The 10,000-nt window shown below is 33.7% G+C and overlaps 1 protein-coding gene and 1 long non-coding RNA gene across 2 annotated transcripts in view; both read left to right on the forward strand.

The window, feature by feature from the left end:
* The window catches only part of LOC128234976 (uncharacterized), a 152,272-nt gene that overhangs the window by 102,644 nt on the left and 39,628 nt on the right, over positions 1 to 10,000 (forward strand). The window lies entirely within an intron of this gene.
* LOC128234977 (uncharacterized) lies at positions 2,909 to 4,554 on the forward strand. The gene is made up of 4 exons (XR_008261089.1): positions 2,909 to 3,031; positions 3,541 to 3,820; positions 3,972 to 4,106; positions 4,388 to 4,554. It is a non-coding gene; the product is annotated as an uncharacterized LOC128234977 (long non-coding RNA).

A 10,000-nucleotide genomic window follows, 5' to 3' on the forward strand; every position in this document is an offset into this window, starting at 1 on the left:
ACAAACAATGAATGGGACAAATGTTAAAAGATATTCGGAAGATGGGTCATTCTTTTTAAAATGGACGGCTTCAGCTGAATACAACAGATCTCAGTTCTTTGCCGAGTGTTCAACAAACAAAACAATTGGAACAAAAATGGTATCTTTGGATATGAAAGGTAAATATCGCTGACCGTTTCAAGGCGGTAACCTCAATTGTTATTTGATTGTGTTTGTTGTATTTTGTTTCATGTTTATTGTCACTTGGGCTTTTATTCATTCAAGCCTCTTTACACTATCTTGGTAGGTATTATGCCACTGGGCCTGTCCATGTAGTTTCTGTTGTACTATTTTTTTGTTTATGGGCCCGGATGCCACCTGAGAGTATACTTTCAGCCTTTTTAGAAGTTAAATGAGAAATAATGTAAATTGTAAAAATGAGTTACCTTCAATTGCTTTTAAAAGAAAAGAAAAACATTCATAGTAACAAATCTGACAATTGATAGTAAGTTGTAAGTTTCCAGTTCATTACGTTGCAGTTTCGATATGGGCCTTAAACATGCACACATACAACTATGCTTTCGTAGTGACGTTTACATTTATTATTTAGAAAACAATTTACAGATATTGATGGACGCTGTGGAACACTCGCGCTATTAAGTCCTGTTGTTCTCGGCACGGACGTCGAACTTGGATATTTTCCGTCTGATAATTTAATACAGGGCAAAACTGACACTAAACGAAAATGGAAGAAAAACAATCACGAGATACAGCTACGCGAAGGGTGTTACGCAGAGAAAAGAATAACTGAATATTCCTACATATTGACTATTTTTAACTTCAATAAAACAGATGAAGGAATGTATATTTTAAATTGCGATTCAGGTGGCCACACGGATTCTGTACAGCTTCAATTTTCAGGTACCTTGCCTTTACTTCACCGAGTATTCTGGCTATTAAGTATTTGTTTTATTTTGATACATATCAACCCAGCTAGGGAAAAGGAGGAGTCATATTAGCAAAAGGAAAAACTTGTATGTAATGTGATAAACTTTGTATTTTGACAGGTTATATGGTATTTCATGTAATCAAAAGTAAACGGTATTCAAAGTGATTTAAATTATCTGTGTTGTTTTTCAGAGAGACCGAGTTTTCCAGTTCTCGGCCCAAAGTATCCTGATTTTAATACAACAGAATGTATTTATGTTTTTGGAGGCTCCGACTTTTATTGCAAAACTGAAAATGGAACAGTGCCAGTACAAGTAGCACTTTTAGTTGGCCAGGATTCATTTGCTGTTGCTGAAACCGAAAGGAATGATGGGTTGTATATATTACATGACGTTCTTCATCACATGGCTGGACTCTCCAGACGGAATGTGACATGTCAGGTTTCTAATGCAGCCCTTGAAACACCTTACGAAAAACACAGCACCTTATGTAGCGTAGGTAGGCAAATAAGAGGTGATTAATGTTTTGTGTTTGAAAAAATAAATAATTGTGTATAAAAATTGAATGCCGTTAATTCCTTGTATTTTAATTCTAGAAAAAGGTTCCCGGCTTGTTCTAAGAGTTCCTGAACAAATTAATGGAGAAATGTCTTTATCAATTTGTGAAGTGCGAAATGCTTTCCCAGCTCCGATAATAGAAATAAGCGTTGACAAAGTTGTGCTAACAGATGTTCAACAAAACGATTTATTTAATGGATCTTCACATACGTTTACCAGCACAGCAACCATGACAAAGACGAACAAAACATGGAATGGAAAACGGATGTGCTGTACCATGAAAACCAAATACGAGTTTGGTCTTGGAAATGTGTCGGTATGCAAAAACATCAGTATGAAATGTAAGTTCGGAGAGTATCGATTGTATAAGCACGCGTACTGGTAAAAATTAAAGCTGTACACTGATATAAGGTATCACTTACTAAACATTACCTATATCGTTCAGACTATATATTTTAATAGTTGGAAGTAAAATATTTTATTTTTGAGTGGATATCATGAAGAAGGAAATTCCGAATTAAAAATGGTAAAATTTATATTTAAGAGTTTGATTTATTCTGTGCCAGATTCATCACTAGATCTTTCCATGTCCTTAAATAAAAGCATGAATATAACAACAGTGTTTCTGTCTGTTTTCTAAACATATCATGTGAAACGAATTTATCAAACCCGTCTTGAACAATTGAATGGCCAAGCGACATTTATTATTTCTAATACGTTTAAAAAAACAATTTAACGAAGGGTAAAAACGGGAATTTCCGTTATGTTTCCAATTCGTTTTACTAAATCAATAAAGACATTGCTTGGGGAACTTTATCATAGTAAAAAAAGTTGCGATTATTTCCCAACTTGGTCTGATCAATTTTGTCGACTTTCGTTCAAACTCTCAGTAAAGCCGTTTTTGATGTAGTCTTATATTTTATTCTTTCAAAGGGATTCGTTTCTCCGGATTTAAGCTTATATATTACTACATCTTGCATTTAATGTGTTTTACCAACTAGTAACAGGATTAAGATCAAATATATCTTAAAAAGTACAATAACTGTTGCTTTCTCTTAGCTGTGTATTCCTTTTATTTTATTACTTTCTCAAATATTTCTACACTATTTAATGTATAAAAAAAGTATAAAGATCTTTGAAAGGATGCACATTCGGGAAAATATGTTGGTATTTCTTTACTTGAAAAAGTCATATTTACTGAAAAGTTTATCCTAGTGTTTTGTTTTCAGATCCGCCGTTGGACCTTTCGATGTCTGTACACAATAGACATGACTATAATAAGAATGGTTATAACTGTTTCTTAAACATGTCTTGTGAAACGGATGCATCAAATCCGCCCTGTACAATTGAATGGTCAAGTGACAACGATAATTTAAGATACGTTTATATGAAAAACTGGATGAATGGTGACAGTGGGAGATACCGTTCTATTTCCAACGTGCTCTTCAGTGTCACGACAGGCATGGCTGGTGGAACTATTACATGTTCAACAAGGTGCGATCATTTCCCATCTGGTTTATATAAAGACTATTCATTATCTTCTTCAGGTGAGTTCTTTGTCATAATCATTGCTGATTTTTTCACTTTCTTAATCAAAACGTGACTGCTTTTATCGACGAAATAGATTAACTATATCTGATTACACATATGTATAATAATAATAATTGTGTTTGAGTTGCTGCATCCTACTCTACTTTTAACACTAAGTTAAATTAAGAGAGAATGTTTATTGAAATCAGTGGTAACAGCTACACATTCAACATCTGTGGGTCCGTTTATTGTGATTCCTGAGATAAATATTATCTTCAGATACGAGACAACGTCTTATTTAATGTCTTGGAATAACAATATATTAGGATGTTTTACGGTGCCTCTTCAATCCGCAGATGACATGAACGTTCATGGCATAAATGGACTCAGTGATTTTGTGTTGAATAAGTATTTTTTAAGCAATATGCAACACTAAATATGCAAAACTGAATGAAGTCCGACATGATCTTATTGTTTGTTATTCTGTGTAAGCATTATTCGATTATTGTTTTCGATTACCCTTCAGAGTTTTATATGGAAACAGATATAATAAAGGAAAGCAGTCATAAAATACTTAACTTAACTTGCCACTCTGGTGGACCATGCATGCCATGTAAAATTGTGTGGAATATCGACATCGCAATGGACTAGGAACAGTGGCTCCGGCTATATAAGTGTTTCAAATGCGCTCTACTTCATTACTAAAGATGTGGATGGAAAACGGATACAGTGTTCTGTAAATTGTGGGAACGAGTCTTTATACTCAAACAATAGAACATACACAATTTCCTTTCAAGCTGTTCAGGGTACGTTTGTTGCTATTATATTTCATATGCTATAATATTTCATAGATGAAACGCAATAAAAACAAAAATAATAGATGGAAAAAACAATAAAGTTACAAAACCTTTCCTAACCAAACTGAATACCTGAGCAGGAACTGTTATGTTATTGCAGAATCAACTACCATCTATGCATCCGTTGTATCCCATCAATGGCATACGCCGGTCCTTTATGCCTTATCAGTAACCTTCCTGCTTGCACTGGTAACAAAGTTGACCGTGCTTCTCTTGCGTCGATGCAAACCTCATGGTAATTATTGAGACACTTAAAGGAAAATGAGTTTCCTTTCAATATATGTTTAATATATCAATATCGTTGATTTTAGTTTTCAAGTTGGGTGATTTGTGATCGCTCTTTGTCCCTTGGCAATCTTTTATTTAATAACACTCTAAAGAACCCTTAACTTTATCACAAGGTTTGACGTTTTCGAACGTATTTGATTTTGACTGCTAAGGCGTTTATACATTTCCATAGCGAAAACATGACAATATTTATAAGCGCATTATAACGGGCAATTTTGTTTGACACAGCGTATGAAAGGTTCTTACGCCTAAGAGGACCTCTAGCTAGCGATCCTAGTAGACATGTGTACGATGCTGTACAGTATACTGTTGAGACAACTGCGCTTCACGATATAGTAAGTTTGTTGTTTTAATCTAGTACAAGTATATGTATAAGAAAAAGATGGAAAGACAAAATTGTTACATCGGTTTCATACCAATTGAGATTAAAGGGGCTGCACGTGTTATTTTAGCCAACATGTGATTGTGTAAAGTACCATTCAAATTATATGAAAATTGATTTTTTTAGATAATTTCACTCATGATATAACTGAGAAAAGGAATCAATATTTGCAAAATATGATTTCTTTTATCTATAACCATTAATTATATTTGAAATAGATGGTGATATCTTAACAATGTTTTCAGTTGCTTTATATCATTGAAAGCGAAGAGCTTACACATCATGTTTTATCCTAGCCCCGCTCGTGATTTAGTAAAGTACCATTAAAATGATATGAAAATTGAATAAACAATGTTTATTGTATCATTTCTGAAAAGGAACCAATGTTTACATAGTAATGTTTTTTTTTTCATCTTTCTGATATTTATGTAATCTATGTTATTATATTGCATTATATTTAAGGGAAGAATATCTGAAAGTGTCCCTGTGAACACATCTCCTCTATCGGTTATGGAAGAACACCAATTCCGCTCAAACAGAAACGTATGCCACTACGACTATGTGGATACCTCATCCGTCCAACAAGACCAAAGGACAAATACAGCGGCTGGAACTTATATACACGCGATATAAAGCAACATACCTGACCAACCAAAGTGTGTAATGGTAAACACAACCAATGTCCGCGTACTGCCACTCATCCGATACACGCCCTTGTCTCAGATTTCGCGTTGACTTTTAGTTAATCAAAGAGGTTGTTTTCTAAGTCATTTAGATTACCTGAAGAAAAACCTGTATGGTTAAGAAGGGTTTGTTGCTACGCTCACTCCACCCATTCTTAATTATCAAGAAGTTATCTTTGTAACTAATACAATCAGTATAATTGATATTGATTAAAATGGGATTGTACATAATTATTATCATTGTAGTTATGCATAAGTTTTATCAAATAATTGTTATAATTCACATCCATCCATATTGCATTATATGACTAGCATTGTATGCATCGTACGTCATATTGATGTATTTTAAACACATATTTTGTATATATTGATACTGAATATTTTCTTCTTCTGCTTATTCTTACAGAATTTATAAATAATAGGCGCATGAACATGACTGCAAACAGAGTTAAATAGATAAACTCAGTATGTCGTTGTCTGATATCTATATTTTCTGGTTATGTTGAACTTAATCCCTGTCCCGAATGTATTCCTTCTATTTTCAATATAAAACAATTCCGCTTATGTCGACCTTTTCGCTATGGCAAGGTCTTATGCCAGTCAGTGCGGTAAAATATCACACATTTCCATTACACTTTATGTCGAAGTGCAGATCGAGCTGAAGTTGTGAAGTGTACAAGACGATTTGCTGCATGTCGCTTATAAAGCGTGGGTGTCAAAACAACAAAATAAAGTACGACTAGTAGTTGATTAATGTATTTAATGAAGAGACATTTATTACGACTTCATGGGGAAAACCTATAAAAAAATCAGGCATAGAAGCTTATTTTAAACTGTTGTAAATGTATCATGTATTTTATCATATGTATATGTACTGTAGTGCTTGAATGCATGTGTTGTTTACTATATCGAAATTGCGCTACACTATGACCGTTAAATGTGCAGTATCGTTTTTTACTAAATCATGTATTAATTTGTTTTATATTTGTGTTTGTGTAATCAATAAAGTGATAAAAAGAAATTCCATATTTTTTTTATTTCTAATAATAAGCCTCCTGAATTCACGACGAAAACATATTTCAAGACCGGTTCAATGTTGGATGAAAATGGCGGATGAAAATATCAGGGAGAACCTAATACGGACACTTATGTGTTATGTTGGGTGCTACATGTTTATGTTTCTCGGTTGTGTCAAATGCTCGTTTCTTCGAAGTATTTCTGGATGTCCAAACGACTTTGACATAATGGGTTTTGACTGTAATTCAAAACTGAACGTTAAGTAAATAAAAAGATAAAAGATGAAAGAGAATGTGTGAGAGAAATATAAAATGTCACAAATCGTGCCCTTATTAACCCATTTTAACTGCCAATTTAAACAAGAATTATTTCGTAAGCATGAGCATGTCATGCCCCCACCATCTTTTGGTACGCATGATTCTGGACGTGTTAGGTGTTATCAAAGATGACGCGATTACACTAAATGGACTGTCAGCAGCTGGATTCGGATCACAAAACATAACCAAACAAATTCACAATAATGGCAGTAATATAATGACTTAATTTACAAATAAATTGTCATTATGGAAACATTTTTGACGGAAAGATACAATACTCTTTTTAGGGAAAATCCCTGAACCCATGAGCAACATTTAAACCTAAGCTATTGTATTTGCCTAAACGAAGATGCAGTCCTATATTATCCGACCTTCGTCGCTTAAAGTCAAATCTATAAATACCGTATGTAAAATATTACAGTAAAGTCTAAAAATTTGGAATGGTACATGTGATTTTGAATTGTACACATTGGCAGCATAAACGCAACGAGAAAATGAAAAATACCTAGGAATTTTACTCTGCAAATGATAATATTGCTCTTATGTTTTGATCCCTTTGGTGATAACTATTTTTCTAGGCAGCCTTATTGTGTGTGTTAGACCGCGCAATTCTTCAAAGCGACCAGGCTAGTCCTGAACTGCATAGAAACCATAAACATGCACAACAACTAAACTATGTAATGTGTGTTGTGCACACACTTTCTGCAGAATTCCAATACCGTGGTTTGCATTTAATTACAATTTAAGAGATATGATCCCTCGCCTGTTTGACCATTTTTTTAGATTATTATCGTTAATATGAACGATTGTCAAATAGTATTTCCTCTTCGTAAGAACCCTCTCGTAGCTTAATCAGTTTCAAAAATTTAAAAGGACGAGAGCTCCACATCGACCAGAAATATCTGTAAACTATAACGTAAAACATATAATTATAACATGGGAACAAAGTGTCTACTTTATTTTAATTAATCAATGCTCAATACAAACACCATGATAAGGCCATACATAAAAATCACTTTGTTTAAAAAAAGATAATTGGGAAAGGAATAGAATAAACAAAACAAATGTACTTGTTGAAACAATTTCTATCAATATAATTACGTGATAAGCATAATATTGTTTAATACATATATTTGGACTTTGACATTAAATTTTCATATGTAATGATACTAAGCATGTTTTTATTTATTCTAATTTATTGAATTCGTTGAACATCCGGCGTAAAAGTCAGAGTTGTTGTATTGAATTGAAGCGTAAAATTTCAAAAATAATTATTTGAGAATCTGTTAGCGTGTGGCCCTTTAAATGTTTTAAATTGTGGTGAGCCGCCTTTCATTATGTATCTCCATTCTACTTCACTCGCCCAACGGTAGCAAGGTGTCGATTTCAGTATAACCTTCTTCTTTACATGTCCTATAACTGATAACGATGCTAATTGCCTTAATGGCAGAACAGATGATTAAAAAAGTTTGAATAGTGGTTGTGAAACACAATGAAGAAACAACGGTTTCAAAAAATGAATGAAATAAAGTTTATTTTAATCCGAACAGTCATACGCTCTACGAGTAGGAAGGGTTCGGAAGTTTGTGATTTCAGGAATCGACATTCAAACTTAAGTTAAACTTAAATCAAGGCCGTGCTGTCGAGCATGGCTCTCACCCAGATCGATTCTTATTCGACATATTGCACATGGACTTCATTCAGCTCTTCGTTAGTTTGACATTTATGTCCGACTGTTGAGTTTGTTAGTCATTCAGGTACTTATACGACTTTTAAAAAGAATTTAAACAGAGCTTATCAATGACGTATTTTTGTCCTGCTCCTGCTTCTACAACAATTACTAGTATTCTTCGCCCATTTTATATCACTGTTACCATTTATCCCATTCCGAGTTTGAAGCACTTAACAAATTTAAAGTTTCAATATTGGCACATTCAACAAAATTATTTCGGCTGTTTGGAAGAAAAAAACGGGTAAAAACTTAGCGACACCAGAAATCAAATGGCAATATTTATCCATTACACCTACGCGTTGTGGTACGGTAACACTGTAATCAAAGAATATCAACAGCGTTAATGGTGATAGATTGACCTGTGTCATGAGCTAAATCTATAATAATAAGATTTGAGTATACACTGTTTCAGTGAACAGTAACGGTCCGAAGGTCGCCATTGTTCCAACATATTAACACAAGTGTATGTAACCACACAATACAACAAAAACACAATATTGTTTTAACCCCTGGTGTTGAGCTTAATCTATAACGAGAAGGGCGCCATTGTTTCAGAGTGTATGTAACCATACAATACAATAATCACACAATTCTATGTTAGCCCCTGCGGTTGAACTTTCAATATTAATAAACAATGACCAGGACCAGAAAAGCTTAATAAAGGACTAAAATGCGCGTACTAAATAAAAAACACATTTTTTTTTTAATCAAGGCTCAGCACAAATTAATCAATATAAACTAAAGCAATGACACAAGGAATAATCGACAACCATGTTCAAAGTCACAAGGATGAATAACACAATTTACGTTTATCAAACGAGACAAAGAGATCCATTAGGTAATGGGAAAATATTCCATTCATATTTAATTATCAATTTAAGTGTGGTGAAAAGGTGTTAGTGTTACCGAGTTTGACAATTAGTGAGTAAAGTAGTTCACTGGGGATGAATTTCTTGAAAAATTGGAATTATGTTTTAAAAACTAATAATACTTTATCTATATCATTAATTGATAAAAAGCCTTACCATGGGCAGGGCAATCAATTTGAGTGAGAAAGATGCTTCGAAACTCACTTGGGGAGTAATGTCAACCCGCTTTTCACATACTTCTACCTTGTTTGATAGTGTTTCCCTACGTTCGTCTATACATTGAGCTCCCTATTACATCGGAGCTGCTTAAATATGGCGGACCGTTAACCGTCGTATAACTAGTGTGCGGATAAATTACATCTCTTGAATTTTTAACAACTCTAGCTATTAATAGATGTACTTTAAAACAGGGTCCAAATCAGTTACACCAACTACTACGTCAGTGAGTGTTATAATGACTTGTATTTTGCGTGCTGTGACTATTATCGATTAGCTACAATAGTGTCGTTTAAGTAAGAAGTTCTATAGGTGTGGGGAAAATAGGATTTTGTTAAATACAATCGTATACATAATGTCGCAAGTAAAGAAATCCATGGGGCCGACATTTAACTTAAATGGGAATTATTTGATTTCTTGAAATTTTAGAAAAGAAAATACAGAGCATTCTTTATCGTTGAATGTCTAAATCTTCACGATGGGGTGCGACGAATATAAGCTTTAGTGAATTTAAATTTATGCACTCGTGTGCTAAAATGACACAGTTTGACATCAAACAATACATTGCTATTTTCTGTTTATATTTCATAATTATCACACATACACACACACACACTCTCACACT

The sequence above is a fragment of the Mya arenaria genome, chromosome 5, assembly GCF_026914265.1.
Source record: "Mya arenaria isolate MELC-2E11 chromosome 5, ASM2691426v1".
Lineage (NCBI taxonomy): Eukaryota > Metazoa > Mollusca > Bivalvia > Myida > Myidae > Mya > Mya arenaria.